The 25,241-nt window shown below is 41.3% G+C and overlaps 1 pseudogene; it reads left to right on the forward strand.

Moving 5' to 3' along the window:
• The first annotated feature begins 4,992 nt into the window (after positions 1–4,992).
• LOC123334201 lies at positions 4,993–20,185 on the forward strand (annotated as a pseudogene).
• The last annotated feature ends 5,056 nt before the right edge of the window (positions 20,186–25,241 follow it).

The raw sequence follows: 25,241 nt of genomic DNA on the forward strand, positions 1-25,241 counted from the left end.
TTGGAAGCACCAAACTTGGAATTCATCCATGATTCTCCTCTTTTCATCATCCTCAGTCTTCCCCCATTCATCCTTAAGTCCAAGACTTAGTTTTGTTTGCTTTGTATCACAGAGGGGCCGATTCCTGCAGGATATCCTTCTGGGGGCCCCTGGCAACCTGCTGTCTGCATTGGCAGCTGACCAGAGGGCAGGAAAAAAGAGCAAAGCCAGGGTGTTTACCCTTCCTGTGTGTGAGCCTCAGTAACGTCTGCATCTCCAGCCTCCCAGTGAACAACTTCCACCTCCTGACCCCATACCCGTTTTCCAGTTTCTGCCAAAAAGCCCTGACTTCTGGGCTATAATACCATCACTTCCTCTTTTCAGCCACCAGCATACAGTCAATAGTGGCTTTCTGCTGTTACTAACTTCTAGGATGTCCCACCATCCTATATGGCTTCTTGGCTCTTTGATCATTGGTACAAATAATTCTTCCATTGCCTAACTCCCCCCATTGCATCTTACTGGTCAGGGTGATATCAAATGTCCATGCTTAAACATATCCCTGGTAAGGGGAATGATATGAACACAGTTGACTTGCATTAATCCACTTTCATCCTCTGGGACTGGGGAAGAGCCATGGAGCTCATAGTTGCTGAATGTTCTGCTGCTGCTAAGTCGCTTCAGTTGTGTCCGACTCTGTGTGACCCCATAGACAGCAACCCACCAGGCTCCCCCATCCCTGGGATTCTCCAGGCAAGAGCACTGGAGTGGGTTGCCATTTCCTTCTGCAATGCATGAAAGTGAAAAGTGAAAGTGAAGTCACTCAGTTGTGTCCGACTCTTAGCGACCCCATGGACTGCAGCCCACCAGGCTCCTCTGTCCATGGGATTTTCCAGGTAAGAGTACTGGAGTGGGGTGCCGTTGCCTTCTCCATGCTAAATGTTCATTTTCCCATTAAACACATTCATCCCCAGCAGCTGTAGCCACAATTTCTTAATCAAAAGAGAAAGAGATAAAGATATTCAACTCTGTTTATTTCTCTACATATTTGGAGGTATTAGTAAGTATTCTGAGAATTTTTCCTACTCACTGAAAGATTTATGAGGGCAGAATTGGGATTAGAAACTAAGACTTGTTCTGCTTTTGTATTTTGCTAGAGAATTTTATCTTTTTTCTCTTGGTTGTCATTTTTTGAAATGTACTACTTTAGGCTATGTCCTTGTTTTATTGTTGTGAGTGACAAAAACCACTGTTTTAAAAATGATTTTCCTCATTTTTTGTTGGGAAAGAAATTCTGTGAGGATGTTTTTATTGATCGTCTTAAGATAGAAATCAAATGGAATTTATACAAAATGTTTATTGATATTAGACTATATTGTACTGAGATGCATTGCTAAGAAGTAAAACTATAAAGAAAATTTCCAATACTTGGCCACTTGCAGAAGACCCCAATTCTAGGAAAAATCGAAGGCAAAAGAAGAAGTGGGTGGCAGAGGATGAGATGGTTAGATAGCATCACCAACTCAATGGACATGAATTTGAGCAAACTCTGGGAGATTGTGACGGGCAGAGCAACTTGCTGTACTGCAGTCTATGGGGTTGCAAAGAACTGGACATGACTCTGTGACTGAACAGCAACAAGTAGTCTCAGGGTTGTGGTTACTCTGGAGGGGAGAGAAACATGGAAGGACCATGTGATGGGGTACTTCTGGGAATTGGCAGCATCCTATTTCTTGCCTGCATGGTAGATACATGACCTTTGCTTTATAATTATGCACTAAACTCTATACGTGTGTTTTATGTATTCTTTTCTATATATGTTATACTTCGCAATTGAAAAAAAAAGTTAAAAATATCAACAACTGTTGCAAACTGTAAGACATTACTCCTTAGGAGAAAATCTGATTACACCACTCACACACTTAATAATGTCCAATAATTTCCCAGTGCACTTGGAATCAGACCAGACTCCTCACTGTGGATACCAAGGCTTTACAAGATCTGGTGTCCATTCACCTCGCCAACTTCTCCTCTTGCTCTTTAAGCCCCACCCACTCAAACCTTAAATCCTTTGAATATGTCCAACTCAAGGTTTTTGTACTTGCTGTTTCCTCTGCTTAGAATATTTCTTCCCAAACTTCATGAAGCTGATGCTACCCTAAATGTTATATTCAGCTCCCAGTTCATCATCACTCAGATACTTTCTCTTAGTATCAGAGCTTCAATACCCACTGCCCCACCATCCACCTCATCCTCTCCCCATCACTGTGCTCTATCCGATCACCTTGCTTTGTTTCTTTCATGTCCTTCTCATTACATGAAATTATGAATATAAGATATTATTTTGTATACTGATCATTACTTGAAAGTAACTTGTCGCTGTGTTTACTTGTCTGTTGGCACCTTGTGCTGGTATAGAAATGTTTCTATCTTATTCATTGTTTTTACCCCCACCACCAAAACCTGACTGACACATAGCAGATTCTTACCTGTTGAATATTTTTTAATATATATTTTGAATATAAATTCTTTAAATTGATATTTTTATTTTTGGTTATGCTGTGTCTTCGTTGCTGCTCGAGGCTTTTTTCTAGTTGTGGCGAGCAGGGGCTACTCTGTAGTGGTGGTGCTTGGGCCTCTCATTGTGGCGGCTTCTCTTGTTGTGCAGCACAGATTCTATGTGCACAAGCTTCAGAAGTTGCAGCCTGTGGGCTTGGTTTCTTCGCGGCATGTGGAATCTTCTTGGACCAGGGCTTGAACCCGTGTCCTCTGCATTGGCAGGCAGATTCTTATCCACTGTAACACCGGGCAAGTCCAAAGTGTTTCTGTAAAACAGTCTCTGCCTGTGAATTAAATAACCTTTTTTTACGGTGTCTCTCAAGCACAGCTAGCGTACCTCCTTAGCGGCTTTAATCCAGGAGCCAAGCAATGCTGACAGGGGCAAGACAGATGATGTAAGTGAGTGAAGTTTCCCGAGTCAAGAAAAGGATAATGGTGAGAGCTGAGGTTGCAGCCTCTATTTAGACACATGAAAACAGCAGCCCAGGGTGTCAAGACCATCTAATTTTTAAGAGACGACAGAAATTCAAGTCTCCCTATGAAATGTGCCAAGTGTTGGCTAAAGTTTTTAAAACATTCCGTATGAACCTAACAAAACATATATGTGGACCAAATTTAACTCTGGAGTCTCTGGCTTGAGATCTGGTTTAGGAAATAGGAAAGAAAATGCCAATCAAAAGCCTCCTCTTGGGCAAAGAAATATTCAGATTGAATGGAGGAAAAGTGGAAGTCACTCAAGAGTGTACAATTCTTTGTGACCCCATGGACTGTAACCCACCATTTTCCTCTGTCATGGAATTCTCCAAACAAGAATACTGGAGTGAGTTGCTATTCCCTTATCTAGGGGATCTCCCCAACCCAGGGATTGAACCTGGGTCTCCTGCATTGCAGTCAGATTCTTTACCATCTGAGACACCAAGGAAGCCCAAATGGAGGAAAGGAAAAGAGGATAATAAGGGTAAAACAAAAGTTAGATTGATGTCTCAATTGTCATGCCCCATAGTCTTTATGAGTGAATAGTTCATGTGCCATTTGGTTACATCAAGGTGCTAAGAGTGGTTTTAAAGTGAGGAGCAGGACGGCAGAGTTTTATTTGAGTTTCACAGATAAAATAAGACAAAATGATGTCTTGAGGAAGGGAGGAAGGATGGAAACAGAGGGCTTCTTTCATTATAAAGTCCATCATTGTTACATTTAGAGTAAGGAGCACCATGTGATGAGGATCAGAAATCCATTAGAGACAATTTATGGAAGCCCTTGATGTGTATAAAGCAAAGCAGGTAAAAACTGTGTTGACTTGGACATATGCGCACACAGATTGGAGTAGCTTGCATGGGAAAACTAGCCAAATAATGAAATGGCTAAAGAAGAAACTTTGCTTTTTTAGACCAAGGACTCTTTTGATTAATTAGTGATGTCTTGATCATTTAGGTACAAACTATAACTACTCAATAAATATCAAATATGATTCTACTTTGAGCATTATCAGGCAGAACAAACTAATCATCAGCTAGGGCTGTTAGTTCCCACGGGGGATTAGGTGTATTTCTCAGAAAAAGAAGTTTTCATAAATATAAATAAACATCAGAGCGTTCAGATCATGAATGGTGGAAGTTCAGCTATGCTACTGGAGTGGGTCCTGGAACTGCTTTCTAGTTAACAGATGATTCCAAGTGCTTTCATGTGATGGTGAAAAGTGGCTGCTATAGCTAAGCCTACAGTCCAACAATAACCAAGGAGATTTGATTTTAGCCGTAGCCCAATATAAATGAGTGACTCAGTGGTAAAGAGTCCACCTGCCAAAGAAGGAGATGCAAGAGACTCAGGTTTGATCCCTGAGTCAGCAAGATCCCCTGGAGGAGGACATGGCAACCTGCTCCAGTATTCTTGCCTGGAAAATTCCATGAACAGAGGAGCCTAATGGGCTACAATCCATAGGGTCACAAAGCATTGGGCATGACTAAGCAATTGAGCATGCACACACTCACACACAATAATATAAACACTGACAGTAAAATTAGAATATTGGAGGAGGGAATTTATGTAAGTAGAGAGAGGATGATGGTGATGAGGAATCAGTGGATAAGAGTCAGAATAATCTTTTTCAGGTGGAAAGAGTGCAATTCTGAATTGTGAAATTAATGCTGATTTGGTCCTCTTTGTGAAGTGGGAACAGCACAGACAGCCTCTTCTGGATGATAGAGTTATTAAACTTTCAAGTGGAACACTAGTTATCGGCAATGCAATTGAAGGAGATGGGGGAATCTATCACTGCATAGTTGAAGGTGGTGGGCCACCAAAATATAGTGATGAAGCTGAATTAAAAATTCTTCCAGATCTTGAGATTACATCAAACTTGGTATTTTTGAAACAACTTTCTTGCTCAGAGTCATTGGTTAGAGTATAGTGTTGCCATGTGCTTCTTCGGGACTTCCTACTCCAAGCAGTAGATGGATGAAAAATGTGGAGGCACTCAACACAGAGAACTCTGAAATACTGGTATTTCTGGCAGGTGGTAGTCTGGAAATCAGTGATGTCATTGAGAATGATGCTAGGACTTATTTTGGTATAGTTGATAGTGAAAATGAGACAAGTGAAACTCAAGCAGCGCTTACAGTACCAGGTTCTTTGATTGAGATGTCCAAGAAAATGACCATAGCGTGTACGAAGCATAATCTCCCCACCTCCCTTACTTTTCCTCCATAAGGAAATGTATCCTCAGAGGAACGTTGCTCTCTCTCCTATGATTTGTCTGCAAATCTATCTTTGTTTCAAACAAAAATCTTTAAGACCTTCGAAGAAAAAGAATCAGCATAAAAACAGGGCATGGAGAGAAAATCAGAAAGGAAAGAATGACGTCGGGATAGAGGGTTGGACATGAGAGTGAATAAAGGACACCACATTTTAAAAAGCAAACAAACAAAATAGCATGGAAAGGAAACTGTGGAAAGGAAGACAGACGGCAAGAGAAGCAGGATAGGAAAGGTTATAACAGTAGCAGGAAAAAGTCTGCACCCAGATGTGGGAAGCCTCATAAATTTTGCAATGAGACATACGAAACAGAACGTCCCTCTGCAGAATGTATAGTTAGAACAGAGTTGTTTTTCTCATGTTCTTATGCTGACTTCTGAGTTCTGCTGTAGATAATAAACAGTTACCAGTAGAATGAGTGCCTTAAATTCCAATTTTCTAAGTGGAGCTTGGACAAGTGAGAAGCTTCTTCCCAAGGAGGACCCCGATTTGTGTGACAAAGAACTTTCTGAGGCTGCCCTTAACATAATACTTCTCACTGGGGAGCACTAGCTTCCCACAGGACTTTAGGGCCCTATGATCACTGGAGCACAGCCAAAACCGATCAATTATCACCACAGGGTTTTTTTCTTAGAATCTTCCTCATTTTGTCCTTCTGTGCTAATAGTGTTTTCAAATACATAGCTTGACACACTTCAGATGGTGTTTTATTGTAGTTATTCTCCATAGGCAGAGAGTTGGTCACATAAACATAAATACATACTAATAGTCTGGTCAGTGAATAGGGAAGGTTTAAATGCAATGCAAGAAATCACAAAATAAAGATACCAAACAAAAGACTTTCGTAAATAAAAAGACAAAGTTTAAAAAAGACAACAAGCTGAGGGAAATAAATTTTTAAATTTACTATGTGTTTCTGTTACCCTACGTCCGAGGTCAGGGGCAGTGGCCGAGAGTACCAGACTGCGACGGTGCAGGAACCGCTGAGAGGAGCTACCCCAGCTTCCGAGGTTGGGGGGTGGGGGGCTGGGGGCGGCCAAGTGGAGATACCCAGCATCCGAGGTCAGGGGCGGCAACAAGAGGAGTTACCCTGCGTCCGGGGTCAGGGGCGGCTGGGAAGAGCAACCCCACGTCCAAGGAGCCGTGACTGCACAGGTGCAGGAGGGCCTAGACGAGCTATCCCACGTTGAGGGTCAGGAAGGGCAGCGGTGAGGAGTTAGCCCTCCTCCAAGGTAAGGAGGAATGCCTGCCCTTTGCTGGAGCAAAGAGATACCCCACACCCAAGGTAAGAGAAACCCAAGTAAGATGGTAGGTGTTGCAAGAGAGCATCAGAGGGCAAAGACACTGAAACCATACTCACAGAAAACTAGTCAATCTAATCACACTAGGACCACAGCCTTGTCTAACTCAATGAAACTAAGCCATGCCCATGGGGCTACCCAAGATGGGCGGGTCATGGTGGAGAGATCTGACAGAATGTGGTCCACTGGAGAAGGGAATGGCAAACCACTTCAGTATTCTTGCCTTGAGAACCCCATGAACAGTATGAAAAGGCAAAATGATAGGATACTGAAAGAGGAACTCCCCAGGTCCGTAGGTGCCCAATATGCTACTGGAGATCAGTGGAGAAATAACTTCAGAAAGAATGAAGGGATGGAGCCAAAGCAAAAACAATACCCAGCTGTGGATGTGACTGATGATAGAAGCAAGGACCAACGCTGTAAAGAGCAATATTGTATAGGAACCTGGAACGTCAGGTCCATGAATCAAGGCAAATTGGAACTGGTCAAACAGGAGACGGCAAGAATGAATGTTGACATTCTAGGAATCAGTGAACTGAAATGGACTGGAATGGGTGAATTTAACTCAGATGACCATTATATTTACTACTGCGGGCAGGAAGTCCTCAGAAGAAATGAGTAGCCATCATGGTCAACAAAAGAGTCCGAAATGCAGTACTTGGATGTAGTCTCAAAAAAGACAGAATGATCTCTGTTTATTTCCAAGGCAAACCATTCAATATCACAGTAATCCAAGTCTATGCCCCAACCAGTAACGCTGAAGAAGCTGAAGTTGAATGGTTCTATGAAGACCTACGAGACCTTTTAGAACTAACACCCAAAAAGATGTTCTTTTCATTATAGGGGACTGGAATGCAAAACTAGGAAGTCTAGAAACACCTGGAGTGACAGGCAAATTTGGCCTTGGAATACGGAATGAAGCAGGGCAAAGACTAATAGAGTTTTGCCACGAAAATGCACTGGTCATAGCAAACATCCTCTTCCAACAACATAAGAGAAGACTTTACACACAGACATCACCAGATGGTCAACACTGAAATCAGATTGATTATATTCTTTGCAGCCAAAGATGGAGAAGCTCTATACAGTCAGCAAAAACAAGACCAGGAGCTGACTGTGGCTCAGACCATGAACTCCTTATTGCCAAATTCAGACTGAAATTGAAGAAAGTAGGCAAAACCACTAGACCATTCAGGTATGACCTAAATCAAATCCCTCATGATTATACAGTGAAAGTGAGAAATAGATTTAAGGGCCTAGATCTGATAGATAGAGTGCCTGATGAACTATGGAATGAGGTTCATGACATTGTACAGGAGACAGGGATCAAGACCATCCCCGTGGAAAAGAAATGCCAAAAAGCAAAATGGCTGTCTGGGAGGCCTTACAAATAGCTGTAAACAGAAGAGAAGCAAAAAGCAAAGGAGAAAAGGAAAGATATAAACATCTGATGCAGAGTTCCAAAGAATAGCAAGAGATAAGAAAGCCTTCTTCAGCAATCAATGCAAAGAAATAGAGGAAAACAACAGAATGGGAAAGACTAAAGATATCTTCAAGAAAATCAGAGATACCAAGGGAACATTTCATGCAAAGATGGGCTTGATAAAGTACAGAAATGGTATGGACCTAACAGAAGCTGAAGATATTAAGAAGAGGTGGCAGGAATACACAGAAGAACTGTACAAAAAAGATCTTCATGACCCAGATAATCATGATGGTGTGATCACTGACCTAGAGCCAGACATCCTGGAATGTGAAGTCAAGTGGGCTTTAGAAAGCATCACTATGAACAAAGCCAGTGGAGCTGATGGAATCCCAGTTGAGCTATTCCAAATCCTGAAAGATGATGGTGTGAAAGTGCTGTGCTCAATATGCCAGCAAATTTGGGAAACTCAGCAGTGGCCACAGGACTGGAAAAGGTCAGTTTTCATTCCAATCCCAAAGAAAGGCAATGCCAAAGAATGCTCAAACTACCGCACAATTGCACTCATCTCACACGCTAGTAAAGTAATGCTCAAAATTCTCCTAGCCAGGCTTCAGCAATATGTGAACCATGAACTTCCAGATGTTCAAGCTGGTTTTTAGAAAAGGCAGAGGAACCAGAGATCAAATTGCCAACATCCACTGGATCATCGAAAAAGCAAGAGAGTTCCAGAAAAACATCAATTTCTGCTTTATTGACTATGCCAAAGCCTTTGACTGTGTGGATCACAATAACCTGGAAAATTTTGAAAGAGATGGAAATACCAGACCACCTGATCTGCCTCTTGAGAAATTTGTATGCAGGTCAGGAAGCAACAGTTAGAACTGGACATGGAACAACAGACTGGTTCCTAGTAGGAAAATGAGTATGTCAAGGCTGTATATTGTCACCCTGTTTATTTAACTTATATGCAGAGTACATCAAGAGAAATGCTGGACTGGAAGAAACACAAGCTGGAATCAAGATTGCCGGGAGAAATATCAATAACCTCAGATATGCAGATGACACCAGCCTTATGGCAGAAAGTGAAGAGGAACTCAAAAGCCTCTTGAAAGTGAAAGTGGAGAGTGAAAAAGTTGGCGTAAAGCTCAACATTCAGAAAACAAAGATCATGGCATCCGGTCCCATCACTTCATGGGAAATAGACAGGGAAACAGTGGAAACAGTGTCAGACTTTATTTTGGGGGGCCTCCAAAATCACTGCAGATGGTGACTGCAGCCATGAAATTAAAAGACACTTACTCCTTGGAAGGAAAGTTATGACCAACCTGGATAGCATATTGAAAAGCAGAGACATTACTTTGCCAACAAAGGTCCTGCTAGTCAAGGCTATGGTTTTTCCAGTGGTCATGTATGAATGTGAGAGTTGGACTGTGAAGAAGGCTGAGCGCCGAAGAATTGATGCTTTTGAACTGTGGTGTTGGAGAAGACTCTTGAGAGTCCCTTGGACTGCAAGGAGACCCAACCGGTCCATTCTGAAGGAGATCAGCCCTGGGATTTCTTTGGAAGGAATGATGCTAAAGCTGAAACTCCAGTACTTTGGCCATCTCATGCGAAGAGTTGACTCATTGGAAAAGACCCTGATGCTGGGAGGGATTGGGGGCAGGAGGAGAAGGGGACGACAGAGGATGAGATGGCTGGATGGCATCACTGGCTCGATGGATGTGAGTCTCAGTGAACTCCGGGAGTTGGTGATGGACAGGGAGGCCTCGTGTGCTGCGATTCATGGAGTCACAAAGAGTCGGACATGACTGAGCAACTGATCGGATCTGATCTGATCTGATATGTTTCTGAATTGCCAAAGTAGTAAATACTTATTGTAAAAAAAAAAATTACAAGCAATATAGAAGATATATATGGAAAAGTGAAAGTGACTTCCTTTCCCTCACCACTACTTACTTTTTGCTCTGTTAACCATTTCTTGAGAATTCTGTACACATATAAAGGCTTTTTCTATACACAAACGTACCTCAAGTGTTTCTCTCAGCCTCACAAACTCCTCTCTCATCACTCAAGTGTGACCTCTCACCAGCATATGCAGGGGAACAGATTTTCCTTAATGAAGTTTTTCCTGGAGAAACATATAGTCAGCAGAGAACCTTTATGTCTTTGCTTCTGCTTGGACCACATTCAAAGACCAGCCTCAACAGGATGCTATTTGCTCTCTGAACATAAACCACAGAAGGACTATTTGGAGTGGGCTGCACTTCCCTTTACTACCTCAGCTTCTTATCCTCCACAATACCACCACAAGGGTTGGAAATTTTACTGAAGAGGTGAACTTAGGGAGAAAGCATAATGCTGTATGCTAAATATGACTTTCCCCAAGCCTTAGGGAAAACAGATGGGCAAAACTCAGTGATTCTTAGTTCCATATTTTAGCTTTCTTGAAAAATATCTTCTTCTAACCTTCACCAGGGAATTTTTTCTTTAAGGAAACTGCAAACTGACACCATAATGTTTTTTTAAGTGAGCTATTCCCAGGATGCCTTAACCCCATGGACTGGCTTCCCTGGTGGCTCAGATCATAAACATCTGCCTACAATTCGGGAGACCCAGGTTCAATCCCTGGGTTGGGAAGATCCCCTGGAGAAGGAAATGGCAACCCACTCCAGTATTCTTGCCTGGAGAATCCCATAGGCAGAGGAGCCTGGTGGGCTCCAGTTCATGGGGTCGCAAAGAGTCAGGATGTCGTAGTAGACAATCAGTGATAGCTGTTGACACAGAGCCCCACATTAAGCCAGGTGGGATGAGAACTAGGCGGGTACTCCAAATTTAGCCCTTTCAAGATTTTCCTGGCCTATGGGACTCGGACACCTGTTTATTCTCATTAATGTATAGTAAATATTCAGCTAACCTCACACATGCACACACATATTCAAAGTAAAATACTAACTCTCAGGGACTGTGCTGGGTGAACCATTCAGGAGAACTGGAAATATAGTCTTAACTGACTTAAAATTTGTGATGTGTATATTTCACTTCGGAATTCATATTGCACATTATTTTGCAGGAGGGAGTTAATTGCTTTCTTTCAGTCTGAAACTTCCTCATTCTCAAACTCTTTCTAATTGGGCTTCTTTTGCCAAGATGGGAGGGGAGTTTGGGGAGAATGGTTACATGTGTATGTATAGCTGAGTCCCTTCACTGTTCACCCAAAACTATCACAATATAGTTAATTGGCTATACCCCACTACTACACAGTCCACAGGGTCGCAAAGAGTCAGACACGACTGAGCGACTAGGCACAGCACAGTGCAGTACAAAATAAACAGTTAAAATTAAAAAAACAGGCTCCTTGTACCTGAGTGGGAAAAGAATTCACTGGAGAGCAATGTCCTTTTCAATGGCTGTGCCACAGTGCCGTGCCATCTCAGACATGTTCGATTCTTTATGACCCCATGGACTACAGCCCACCAGCTTCTCTATCCATGGAATTTTCCAAGCAAGAATACTAATAAGTTTAAAATTAATCTGGTTTATAATAACTCAGTTAAATTCTTAATTAAGAATTTTCCATTTGAGAGAAGTAAAAAGACTGATTTTATTCTTCCAGTACCAACTATATCCACTGAGATATAGTGTTCTATTTTATGAAACGGAGTAATACTGTACACATGTAAAAATTGTCAAGAAATACATTTGTAGAAAAAGTATAAAAGGGTTAATGTCCTTGATAAAAAGAGCTATCATAAAATCCAGTTTTTAAAAGTTTGTAATACCTAGATGGGCAAAATAACAACACCACTTATAAAGAAAACTAAAAGAATAATGGTATGTGTATCCCAAAAATACAAAAATCAAAATAAAGTAACAATAAGACATAGTTGCTGTTGATAACATTTACCAAAAAATAATTTTAATGACAGTCCTGGTAACAGTATGATGAGATAAGGCCTCTTATCTAATGGTAGAATTATAATTTAGTAGAGCTGCTCTGAAAAACAATTTGGCAATATGTATCAAGACATTTCCCTAAACTTCTAGTTTATTATTATCTTCTATATAAATTATAAGAACTATTGACTTAAATTTATGCATAAAATTTTATTTTTATATTAATTAGAATATATAAAAGTTATAACCAATCTAATTATCAAACTTTAGGGGGAAATACAGGTATATTATGGTGCACATGTAACAGAATATTATGACTCAAAGCTATAATGTTTTCAACACAGGGGCTATGATGTGAAATCGTATAAACTCTTAAACTATGGAAGTTTCATCTGTAGACACATGGAAAAGCTTTGGAGTGATAACGTGCAAATCCAACTCAGTTCAGTTCAGTTTAGTCGCTCAGTCGTGTTCAACTCTTTGCAACCCCATGATTCGCAGCACACCAGGCCTGCCTGTTCATCACCAACTCCCGGAGTTCACTCAGACTCACGTCCCTCGAGTCAGTGATGCCATCCAGACATCTCATCCTCTGTTGTCCCCTTCTCCTCCTGCCCCCAATCCTTCCCAGCATTAGAGTCTTTTCCAACGAGTCAACTCTTCGCATAAGGTGGTTAGACTTTCAGCCTTAGCATAATTCCTTCCAAAGAAATCCCAGGGCTGATCTCCTTCAGAATGGACCGGTTGGATCTCCTTGCAGTCCAAGGGACTCTCAAGAGTCTTCTCCAACACCACAGTTCAAAAGCATCAATTCTTCGGCTTTCTTCACAGTCCAACTCTCAAATCCATACATGACCACTGGAAAAACCATAGCCTTGACTAGGCAGACCTTTGTTGGCAAAGTAATGTCTCTGCTTTTGAATATGCTATCTAGGTTGGTCATAACTTTACTTCCAAGGAGTAAGCGTCTTTTAATTTCATGGCAGCAGTCACAATCTGCAGTGATTTTGGAGCCCCAAAAAATAAAGTCTGACACTGTTTCCACTGTTTCCCTGTCTATTTCCCATGAAGTGATGGGACTGGATGCCATGACCTTCGTTTTCTGAATGTTGAGCTTTAAGCCAACTTTTTCACTCTCCACTTTCACTTTCATCAAGAGGGTTTTGAGTTCCTCTTCACTTTCTGCCATCAGGGTGGTGTCATCTGCATATCTGAGGTTATTGATATTTCTCCCGGCAATCTTGATTCCAGCTTGTGCTTCTTCCAGTCCAGTGTTTCTCATGATGTACTCTGCATAGAAGTTAAATAAGCAGGGTGACAATATACAGCCTTGACATACTCCTTTTCCTATTTGGAACCAGTCTGTTGTTCCATGTTCAGTTCTAACTGTTGCTTCCTGACCTGCATACAGATTTCTCAAGAGGCAGGTCAGGTGGTCTGGTATTCCCATCTCTTTCAGAATTTTCCAAGTTTATTGTGATCCACACAGTCAAAGGCTTTGGCATACTCAATAAAGCAGAAATAGATGTTTTTCTGGAACTCTCTTGCTTTTTCGATGATCCAGTGGATGTTGGCAATTTGATTTCTGGTTCCTCTGGGTTTTCTAAAATCAGCTTGAACATCTGGAAGTTCATGGATCACATATTGCTGAAGTCTGGCTTGGAGTATTTTGAGCATTACTTTACTAGCGTGTGAGATGAGTGCAATTGTGTGGTAGTTTGAGCATTCTTTGGCATTGCCTTTCTTTGGGATTGGAATGAAAACTGACCTTTTCCAGTCCTGTGGCCACTGCTGAGTTTCCCAAATTTGCTGGCATATTGAGCACAGCACTTTCACACCATCATCTTTCAGGTTTTGAAATAGCTCAACTGGGATTCCATCAGCTCCACTGGCTTTGTTCATAGTGATGCTTTCTAAGGCCCACTTGACTTCACATTCCAGGATGTCTGGCTCTAGGTCAGTGATCACACCATCGTGATTATCTGGGTCGTGAAGATCTTTTTTGTACAGTTCTTCTGTGTATTCTTGCCACCTCTTCTTAATATCGTCTGCTTCTGTTAGGTCCATGCCATTTCTGTCCTTTATCGAGCCTATCTTTGCATGAAATGTTCCCTTGGTATCTCTGATTTTCTTGAAGAGATCTCTAGTCTTTCCCATTCTGTTGTTTTCCTCTATTTCTTTACATTGATTGCTGAAGAAAGCTTTCTTATCTCTTCTTGCTATTCTTTGGAACTCTGCATCAGATGTTTATATCTTTCCTTTTCTCCTTTGCTTTTCACTTCTGTTCTTTTCACAGCTATTTGTAAGGCCTCTCCAGACAGCCATTTTGCTTTTTTGCATTTCTTTTCCACAGGGATGGTCTTGATCCCTGTCTCCTGTACAATGTCACGAACCTCAGTCCATAGTTCATCAGGCACTCTATCTATCAGATCTAGGTCCTTAAATCTATTTCTCACTTCCACTGTATAATCATAAGGGATTTGATTTAGGTCATACCTGAATGGTCTAGTGGTTTTCTCTACTTTCCTCAATTTAAGTCTGAATTTGGCAATAAGGAGTTCATGATCTGAGCTACAGTCAGCTCCTGGTCTTGTTTTTGCTGACTGCATAGAGCTTCTCCATCTTTGGCTGCAAAAAATAGAATCAATCTGATTTTGGTGTTGACCATCTGGTGATGTCATGTGTAGAGTCTTCTCTTGTGTTGTTGGAAGAGGGTGTTTGCTATGACCAGTGCATTTTCTTGGCAAAACTCTATTAGTCTTTGCCCTGCTTCATTCCGTATTCCAAGGCCAAATTTGCCTGTCACTCCAGGTGTTTCTTGACTTCCTACTTTCGCTTTCCAGTCCCCTATAATGAAAAGGGTATCTTTTTTGGGTGTTAGTTCCAAAAGGTCTTGTAGGTCTTCATAGAACCGTTCAACTTCAGTTTCTTCAGCATTACTGGTTGGGGCATAGACTTGGATTACTGTGATATTGAATAATTTGCCTTGGAAACGAACAGAGATCATTCTGTCTTTTTTGAGATTGCATTCAAGTACTGCATTTTGGACTCTCTTGTTGACCATGATGGCTACTCCATTTCTTCTAAGGGATTCCTGCCCGCAGTAGTAGATATAATGGTCATCTGAGTTAAATTCACCCATTCCAGTCCATTTTAGTTCTCTGATTCCTAGAATGTCTATGTTCACTCTTGCCATCTCCTGTTTGACCAGTTCCAATTTGCCTTGATTCATGGACCTGACATTCCAGGTTCCTATGCAATATTGCTCTTTACAGCATTGGACCTTGCTTCTGTCATCAGTCACATCCACAGCTGGGTATTGTTTTTGCTTTGGCTCCATCCCTTCATTCTTTCTGGAGTTATTTCTCCACTGATCTCCAGTAGCATATTGGGCACCTACGGACCTGGGGAGTTCCTCTTTCAGTATCCTATCATTTTGCCTTTTCATACTGTTCATGGGGTTCTCAAGGCAAGAATACTGAAGTGGTTTGCCATTCCCTTCTCCAGTGGACCACATTCTGTCAGCGTTCTCCACCATGACCTGTCCGTCTTGGGTGGCCCCACGGGCATGCCTTAGTTTCACTGAGTTAGACAAGTCTGTGGTCCTAGTGTGATTAGATTGACTATTTTTCTGTGATTATGGTTTCAGTGTGTCTGCCCTCTGATTCCCTCTTGCAACACCTACCATCTTACTTGGGTTTCTTTTACCTTGGTCGTATCACACTGAAAAAAAGAATATCCATTGATACTATTTTATAGTTTACATAGGAAAGAAAATTAATACCACAAAGACTATAGTGAATCAGACATTTATATTTAGAACCTAGTGCTTACTTTTATAGTGTTAATAATTAACACTGAGGAGTATATTAACAAGCACAGAGGCAAAAAGTAATTCACAACCACAGAAAGTTTTTTTGTTTTGTTTTGTTTTGTTTTTTAATTTCATTTTTTTTAATTTTATTTTATTTTATTTTTAAACTTTACATAATTGTATTAGTTTTGCCAAACATCAAAATGAATCCGCCACAGGTTTTAAAATAATAAATTAAATTAAATTCAGAACTATGCAAAATAAGTAAAATATATCCCTGTTATAGGGAGTTTTCACACTGAATAGACCGAATAAGTCTTATTTAGTAAGATCTCAAAGTTTTGTAATACATTAAGTAATTCTCAGTGGGTAGGTTTCAGGATGAATTCAGCATTTCTAAAAACAAGAAGTTCAGCATGAACTGAGGAAGAAAAGAATCCCTATGTCCTTTCATCTGAAGGGCAAAGAGCCAAATAAGAAGTTCATGGAATTTATACTTGAAATTAGCATTCTCTACAGAAAGCAAAAAAGAATTCAGTTATTCCTTAGGGTACATGAGTTGGTTCTTCAAGATGTTTCCCAATACTATTGAGCAACTAAGAATGTAAAACGCAACAAAACCCTGTATGGCAACAGTGGAGATATTTGAAAGCTCTTTTATATTCTATTTTTTTTTTAATTTACTTATTTTTTAATTGAAGGATAATTTACAGAATTTTGCTGTTTTCTGTCAAACCTCAACATGAATCAGTCATCAGTTCAGTTCAGTCGCTCAGTCATGTCCAACTTTTCGTGACCCCATGAATTGCAGCACGCCAGGCCTCCCTGTCCATTACCAACACCCAGAGTTCACTCAAACTCACATCCATCGAGTTGGTGATGCCATCCAGCCATCTCATCCTCTGTCATCCCCTTTTCCTCCTGCCCCCAATCCCTCCCAGCATCAGAGTCTTTTCCAATGGGTCAACTCTTTGCATGAGGTGGCCAAAGTACATAGGTATACATATATCCCCTCATTCTTGAACCTCCCTCCCATCTCCCTCCCCATCCCACCCCTCTAGGTTGATACAGAGTCCCTGTTTGAGCTTTCTGAGACATACAGCAAATTCCCATTGGTGATCTGTTTTACATATGGTAATGTAATTTTCCATGTTATTCTCTCCATATATCTCACCCTCTCCTCCTCTCTCCCCATGTCCATAAGTCTGTTCTCTATGTCTGTTTCTCCATTGCTGCCCTGCAAATAAATTCATTAGTACCAGCTTTTAGATTCCATATATATGCATCAGTATATGATATTTATATTTCTCTTTCTGACTTACTTCACTCTGTATAATAGGGCTCTAGGTTCATCCGCCTCATCAGAACTGATTCAAATATGTTGCTTTTTATGGCTGATTAATATTAGGTGATCAGTCCTGGGTGTTCTTTGGAAGGAATGATGCTAAAGCTGAAACTCCAATACTTTGGCCACCTCATGCGAAGAGCTGACTCATTGGAAAAGACCCTGATGCTGGGAGGGATTGGGGGCAGGAGGAGAAGGGGATGACAGAAGGTGAGATGGCTGGATGGCATCACCGACTCGATGGACGTGAGTTTGAGTGAACTCTGGGAGTTGGTGATGGACAGGGAGGCCTGGTGTGCTGCAGTTCATGGGGTCACAAAGAGTCAGACATGACTGAGTGACTGAACTGAACTGAACTGACTGAATATTCCATTGAGTATATGTACCACAACTTCTTTATCCATGCGTCTGATGGACATCTACGTTGCTTCCATTTTCTAGCTATTGTAAACAGTGCTTCAATGAACAATGGAATACACGTGTCTCTTTCAATTTTGGTTTCCTCAGGGTTTATGCCTAGGAGTGGTATTGCTAGGTCATATGATGGTTTTATTCCTAGTTCTTTAAGGACTCTCCATACCATCTTCCATAGTGGCTGTGTCAATTTACATTCCCATCAACAGTGCAAGAGTATTCCCTTTTCTCCACACCGTCTCCAGCATTTATTGTTTGTAGACTTTTTGATGATGGCCATTCCAACTGGTGTGAGGTGATATCTCATTGTAGTTTTGATTTGCATTTCTCTAATAATGAGCGATGTTGAGCATCTTTTCATGTGTTTGTTAGCCATCTGTATGTCTTCTTTGGAGAATTGTCCATTTAGGTCTTTTTCCCACTTTTTGATTGGATTGTTTGCTTTTCTGATATTTATGTTCTATTTTCTCATCATAATTGGTCAGTAGATAATTAGACCAAAAATGGGTGAATTATATATAATATAGTCACACAATCAATAAATCTTTATTGAGCATTTATTTTAGGGCCCAGAGATGTAGCAATAAGACAATGCTGTTATTTGCAAGCAGCTGATATTCTAATGAGAGAGCACAAAAGTAAACAATAAATGTATCATTTCCAGGAAGCACTAAGGGCAATGAAGAATAAGCAGGACAAAGGGTTAGAGGAACTATATACTATTGTGTGAAGACCTACTTTAGATAGAGAGCATTGAAAAGGCCTCTCACAGGAGGCCCGATTTAGACAGTTTGGAATGAAGTGAGAAAACAAACCATGACATGACCCAAAGGAAGAGTGTTCCAAGCTAAACAAAGAGGACATACAAAGAGCCAAGTTGGAAACAAGCTTGACACAGTTTAAGGAGATAAACACGGCTGAAGTAGAGTAGTCAGGAGAGGAAGAGCTGAGGAAGCCACTGAGTCAGATTATTTGGAATCTTAACAGCATAACTATGACTTTATTCCAAATTCACTGAAAGCAGTTGGAAGGCTTTAAGAGAGGGTGTGATGTGAGCCAATTTACTCCGAATTTTGACTGCTGAGAGGGAAATAGATTTTTAAAGGAAACAAATGTTGAAATAAGAACTATCAAAGAAGCTAGTACTACAGTAGTTCAGGTGTGAGATGACAGTGTCTTGGATACAGTGATAGAGATGAAGGTGATCAGATTGAGGCTATAGCGAACAAAGCCAACGGAGTATGCTAATGGACCAGCTTTATCATATGCGATACACAGAAAGGCTAAGGATGATTTCCAGGGTTGATAATGGAATATCACTAAATTGTGAATTGCTAAGGGAGAAACACTTTTGGGGATGTCAGGAAAGAGGAAAATTGGGAGGTAGTCAGGAAATGAATCTATTTCGGATATGTCAAATTTAAGGTGGTTGTTAAATATCCAAGTGAACATAGCAACTAGGTAGTACAGCTGTTTACTAGAGTCTGGAGCTCAGGAAAGTGGTTTAGACAATAGATATAACAGTTCACATTTGAGAGTCCTTAGACTATAGATGGGATTTAAAGCCAGAGGACTAATTGAGATGGCTAGGAAGTAAGGGTATCAAGCAGGGTCTATGGTTTTTTCTGTGGTCATGTATGGATGTGAGAGTTGGACTGTGAAGAAGGCTGAGTGCCGAAGAATTGATGCTTTTGAACTGTGGTGTTGGAGAAGACTCTTGAGAGTCCCTTGGACTGCAAGGAGACCCAACCGGTCCATTCTGAAGGAGATCAGCCCTGAGATTTCTTTGGAAGGACTGATGCTAAAGCTGAAACTCCAGTACTTTGGCCACCTCATGCGAAGAGTTGACTCATTGGAAAAGACTCTGATGCTGGGAGGGATTGGGGGCAAGAGGAGAAGGGGACGACAGAGGATGAGATGGCTGGATGGCATCACTGACTCGATGGACGTGAGTCTGAGTGAACTCCGGGAGTTGGTGATGGACAGGGAGGCCTGGTGTGCTGCGATTCGTGGGGTTGCAAAGAATCAGACATGACTGAGTGACTGATCTGATCTGATCTGATAGATATAATAGTTATAAGTTTGAGAATATGATGCTGCTAAGTCACTTCAGTCGTGTCCCACTCTGTGACCCTAAAGCCTGCCAGCTTCCTCTGTCCATAGGATTCTCCAGGCAATAATACTGAAGTGGATTGCCATGCCCTCCTCCAGGGAATCTTCCCAACCCAGAGGATTTAAAGACAGAGAACTAATTGAGATCACTAGGAAGTAAGGGTATCAAGAGAAGCTTCTCTCCAGATGCGCTGCACGAGGAAAGAAGCAGGAAGAAGCGTCAGGATGGCAAGAAGCTGCTGAGACCAGCTAAGTCCGAGTACCGCGTGGACTTCATCCAGTAGCAGAGGCTGCAGTTTGAGCACTGGCATGTCGTGCTGGACAAGCTGGATAAAGTCACCATCGGGGGCACCTTCCAGAACTGGACACCCGACCTCACTAACCTCATGACGCGGCAGCTGCTGGACCCCCCTACCATCTTCTGGTGCAAGGAAGACTCCTAGGCCATGGATTGGAAAGAGGCCAAGGCACAGGAGTTCAGGGAGCGCTTGTCTGACTTGGCCAAAATCCGCAAGGTCATGTACTTTCTCATCACCTTCAGCGAGGGCCTTGAGCACGCCAACCTCAAGGCGTCTGTGGTCTTTAACTAGCTGCTCTCTGCTATCCGCTCCTCTTGGCTACCTGCCTGGCCCCTGCCCTTACCCGATCCCCTGGGTGTTTGGGGACATTCTTTTAGCTACTGGTCTGCAGCTTGGCTGGAACCCGAGCCTGCCTTCTTCTTCCTCTGCTTCCCCTGGTGCTTGCGCTCCTGCTCACATGAGGAAATGCAAAGGCTCCAAAGTCCAGAAGCCAGCCTGGGGGCTGCTGCTTCTGCCTTCGACCTTGGAGGCCTGGTCTGGGCCAGTGTGGGAAGATGAGAGACCATGGGAGATTACTTTCTCTCTGCTCCATTGTTGGGAGACTGAGAGAGAGACAGAGAAACAAATCTAAAGAACCAGGCATCGGGTTTCATCCCGAGACAGGGAGGTGAAGACTTCAGAGCAACCTCCTTGGAGAGTCTGACCAACAGGCACTTACTGCCCTCTTGGCCACAATGCCTTTTCCCATAGTCCGTGTCCAGAGGTGAGCACCTAGCTTGAGAACCGGTCCCACCATGCCTCAGGTCTCAGACATTGGACAGGGTTGCTGTGGGGCTGATTTGGGCAGTAGTGAGGGGCTGGCACTCCAGAGGCTGTGCAGGCCAACTCTTGCTTCTGGGAATGACTGCAGGAGGGGAGAAATGAAGGGGGAGAAAGAAAAAGTCATGTAGAGATGTATCTATCTTTATGCATACATGTGTACTGAGAGAAGAAAAGAGAAGCTTAGGACTGAGTAGTATTGGACAACTTCAATAGTTAGAAATTGGATAGATAATGAGGAGCCATCAAAGACATAGCGACTTCCTGGATAGACCAGACAGTAAAGAATTTGCCTGCAATGCAGAAGACCTGGGTTAGATCCCTGGGTCAGGACGATCCCCTGGAGAAGGAAATGCAAACCCACTCCAGTATCCTTGCCTGGAGAATCCTGTGGACAGAGGAGCCCGGTGAGCTACAGTCCATGGGGTCACAAAAAGTTGGACATGACTGAGCAATTAACATTAACATCAAAGACATGGAGAGGGAGTGTTTAGTGAAGGAGGAGGAAAACTAGTAAAGCATAGGATCTGGAATCTTAAGGAGAGAGTATTTCTAGGAGAAGGGGAGTGCCAAAAAGTCAAGCAGAACAAGAACTGACCTTTGTATTTGGCAGCTTGGAGGTCACTGATGACTATGAGGAGAGCAATACATGGGAGGTTAGGTACAGAGGCCTCACTGGAGTGAGTTAAAAGACAATAGAAGGTGAGGAAGTGGAGATAGCAAAAACAGACTACTCTTTTACGGAATTTTGTGGCAATGGCAACCCACTCCAGTACTCTTGTCTGGAGAATTCCGTGGACGAAGGGAGGAGCCTGATAGGCTGCAGTCCATGGGGTTGCTAAGAATCAGACACAACTGAGTGACTTCACTTTCACTTTTCACTTTCATGCATTGGAGAAGTAAATGGCAACCCACTCCAGTGTTCTTGCCTGGAGAATCCCAGGGACGGGGGAGCCTCATGGGCTGCCGTCTATGGGGTCGCACAGAGTCAGACACGACTGAAGCAACTTAGCAGCAGCAGCTGTTAAGAGAGCAGAGAAATGGAGCCATTGTTGTATAGGGAAGTGTCGGGAAGGAGGATTTTAAATATATGTATATATATGTGCCTTTTTAATATTGAAAGATACTAAATTAAAGCATGTGTGCATGCTGATAATGGGAAATGATTTCTAAGTGAAGACTAAAGATTCTCTGTGTAAGAGAAACAATGTAAGAAACATTGAAAAAGTTTAACATTTTCAGGACTTATCTGGTGGTACAGTAGATAAGAATCCACCTGCCAATGCAGGGCACATGGGTTCAGTCGCTGGTCCAAGAAGATTACACATGCTGCAGGGCAACTAAGCCTATGCACCACTACTACTGAAGCCTGTGTGCCTAGAGCCTGTGCTCCCCAACCAAAGAAGCAAATTTTTTTCAAATAATGAAAAAAATCTGTTAAAAATTTAATATTTGAATAAAAGAGGTTTTCCCCCATGTTTTATGGGCTTCCCTGGTGGCTCAGACAGTAAAGAATCTGCCTGCAATGCGGGAAACCTGGGTTCAATCCCTGGGTTGGTAAGATCCCCTGGAGGAGGGCATGGCAACCCACTCCAGTATTCTTGCCTGGAGAATCCCCATGGACAGAAGAGCCTGGCAGGCTGCAGTCCATGGGGTCACAAAGACTCTGACACAACTGAGCGACTAAGAACAGCACATGGGGAAGAAGTCTGAAATTTTGTGGAAGGATAGAAATCAATTGAATGGCATCTTTAAAGTGCTACAGGAAAAAAAAAAAAAAAGCATCAGTTAAGGACTTTACATTCAGGAAGTTATTCCAAATAACAAAAATGAAAACAACAGATTTAAAATAATTTGTGTCAAATTCCAACAGATTTTTTTTTTTTTACAGAAATGGGAAAACTGTCTAATTCATATAGAATTACAAGTGGTCCTGAAGAGCTAAACTAATCTTGAAAAAAAGAATAAAATCTGATGCTTCGCACTTACTAATTTCAAAACTCACCACAAAGCTGCAGTAATTGAAGGAGAATGATACTGGCATAAGGATAGACTTATTAACAAATGGAATAGAATTGAGTCTGTAAATACACCAGTATACCTATGGTCAATTGGTTTTTTATAAAGGTGCCAGGTCTGTTCAATAGTGAAACAATAGTTTTTTCAAGAAATGGTGTTGGGACAACTGAATTACCATATGTAAAAAAGTGAAGTTGAACCCTTGCCTCACACACATACAAAAATTAAATCAAAATGGATCAATGACTAAGTATAAGAAGTAGAACTGTAAAACTCTTAGAAGAAAATATAGAAGTGAATCTTCGTGAACTTGGATTTGACAATATATTCTTAGCTATAACAACAACAAAAATAGATAAATTGCACTTAATAAAAAAAAAAACACTTTTGTGTATCAGACAACATGATTAACAAAGTGAAAAACCAACCTACAAAATGGGAGAAAATATTTTCACATATGTGTATGGTAGGTTTAACATCCAGAATATGTAAAAGCTCCTACAACACAACAATGACAAAAAAAGACAATCCAATTTTTGAATGAACAAAGGACCCAAAAAGATATATAAGTGGCCAATAAACACATGAAAAGATTCTCAACACCATTGGTCATTAGGGAAATGCAAATGAAAGCCGCAGTGAGGTTGCACAGCAGAGCTACTAGGACGGTGATCATTTCTTTTAAAGGAAAATAGCACATGATGAGAATGTGGAGGAAATGGAACATTTGTACATCGCTAATGAGAATGCAAAATGTTGCAGCTGCTATGAGAAAATAGCTTAATCTTTCCTCAGAAAGCTAAACATAAGCTATGATCCAGCAATTCCATTTTTACCTCTAAGAGGGACTCAAATAGACATTTATATACCAATACTTCTGGTGGCTCAGATGGTAAAGAATCTGCCTGCAATGCAGGAGACCCTGGTTCAATCCTTGGGTCAGGAAGATCCCCTGGAGAAGGAAATGGCAACCCACTTTAGTATTCTTGCCTGGGAAATCCCATAGACGGAAGAACCTGGCAGTCTACAGTCCATGAAGTCGGACACTTGGAGTCGGACACAACTGAGCAACTAATACCAACATACCAATATTAATTGTAGCACTACTTATAATAGTCAAAAGTTAGAAACTTCTCCGGTGTCTATCAACAGATGAATGGATAAACAAAATGTGATCATATACATACAGTGGAATATTGTTCAGCCATTAAAAGGAATGAAATTCTGATCTGTGTTCATTCAACATGGATGAACCTTGAAAACATATTAAGTGAAATAATCCAGACAAAAAAGACAGATTTGCTTGGTTCTATTTGTATGAAATATATATAATAGACAAATTTATAGGGACAGGAAGTAGAATAAAAGATACCTGTGGCTAGAAGTTATTGCATAATTCTTGGCTACAGTGTTTTTTGGGGTTTTTTTAGTTTTGTTTTTTTTTTCAATTTTATTTTATTTTTAAACCTGAAACACTGTATTAGTTTTGCCAAACATCAAAATGAATCCGCCTAACCCTAACCCTAACCCCACCAACAGTGTAAGAGGGTTCCCTTTTCTCCACACCCTCTCCAGCGTTTATTACTTGTAGACTTTTGGATCGCAGCCATTCTGACTGGTGTGAAATGGTACCTCATAGTGGTTTTGATTTGCATTTCTCTGATAATGAGTGATGTTGAGCATCTTTTCATGTGTTTGTTAGCCATCTGTATGTCTTCTTTGGGGAAAGGTCTATTTAGCTCTTTGGCCCATTTTTTGATTGGGTCATTTATTTTTCTGGAGTTGAGCTGTAGGAGTTGCTTGTATATTTTTGAGATTAGTTGTTTGTCAGTTGCTTCATTTGCTATTATTCTCTCCCATTCTGAAGGCTGCCTTTTCACCTTGCTAATAGTTTCCTTTGATGTGCAGAAGCTTTTAAGTTTAATTAGGTCCCATTTGTTTATTTTTGCTTTTATTTCCAATATTCTGGGAGGTGGGTCATAGAGGATCCTGCTGTGATGTATGTCGGAGAGTGTTTTGCCTATGTTCTCCTCTAGGAGTTTTATAGTTTCTGGTCTTACGTTGAGATCTTTAATCCATTTTGAGTTTATTTTTGTGTATGGTGTTAGAAAGTGTTCTAGTTTCATTCTTTTACAAGTGGTTAACCAGTTTTCCCAGCACCACTTGTTAAAGAGATTGTCTTTAATCCATTGTATATTCTTGCCTCCTTTGTCAAAGGTAAGGTGTCCATATGTGCGTGGATTTATCTCTGGGCTTTCTATTTTGTTCCATTGATCTATATTTCTGTCTTTGTGCCAGTATCATACTGTCTTGATAACTGTGGCTTTGTGGTAGAGCCTGAAGTCAGGTAGGTTGATTCCTCCAGTTCCATTCTTCTTTCTCAAGATAGCTTTGGCTATTCGAGGTTTTTTGTATTTCCATACAAATTGGGAAATTATTTGTTCTAGCTCTGTGAAGAATACCGTTGGTAGCTTGATAGGGATTGCATTGAATCTATAAATTGCTTTGG

Source organism: Bubalus bubalis, chromosome 6, assembly GCF_019923935.1.
Source record: "Bubalus bubalis isolate 160015118507 breed Murrah chromosome 6, NDDB_SH_1, whole genome shotgun sequence".
Classification (NCBI taxonomy): domain Eukaryota; kingdom Metazoa; phylum Chordata; class Mammalia; order Artiodactyla; family Bovidae; genus Bubalus; species Bubalus bubalis.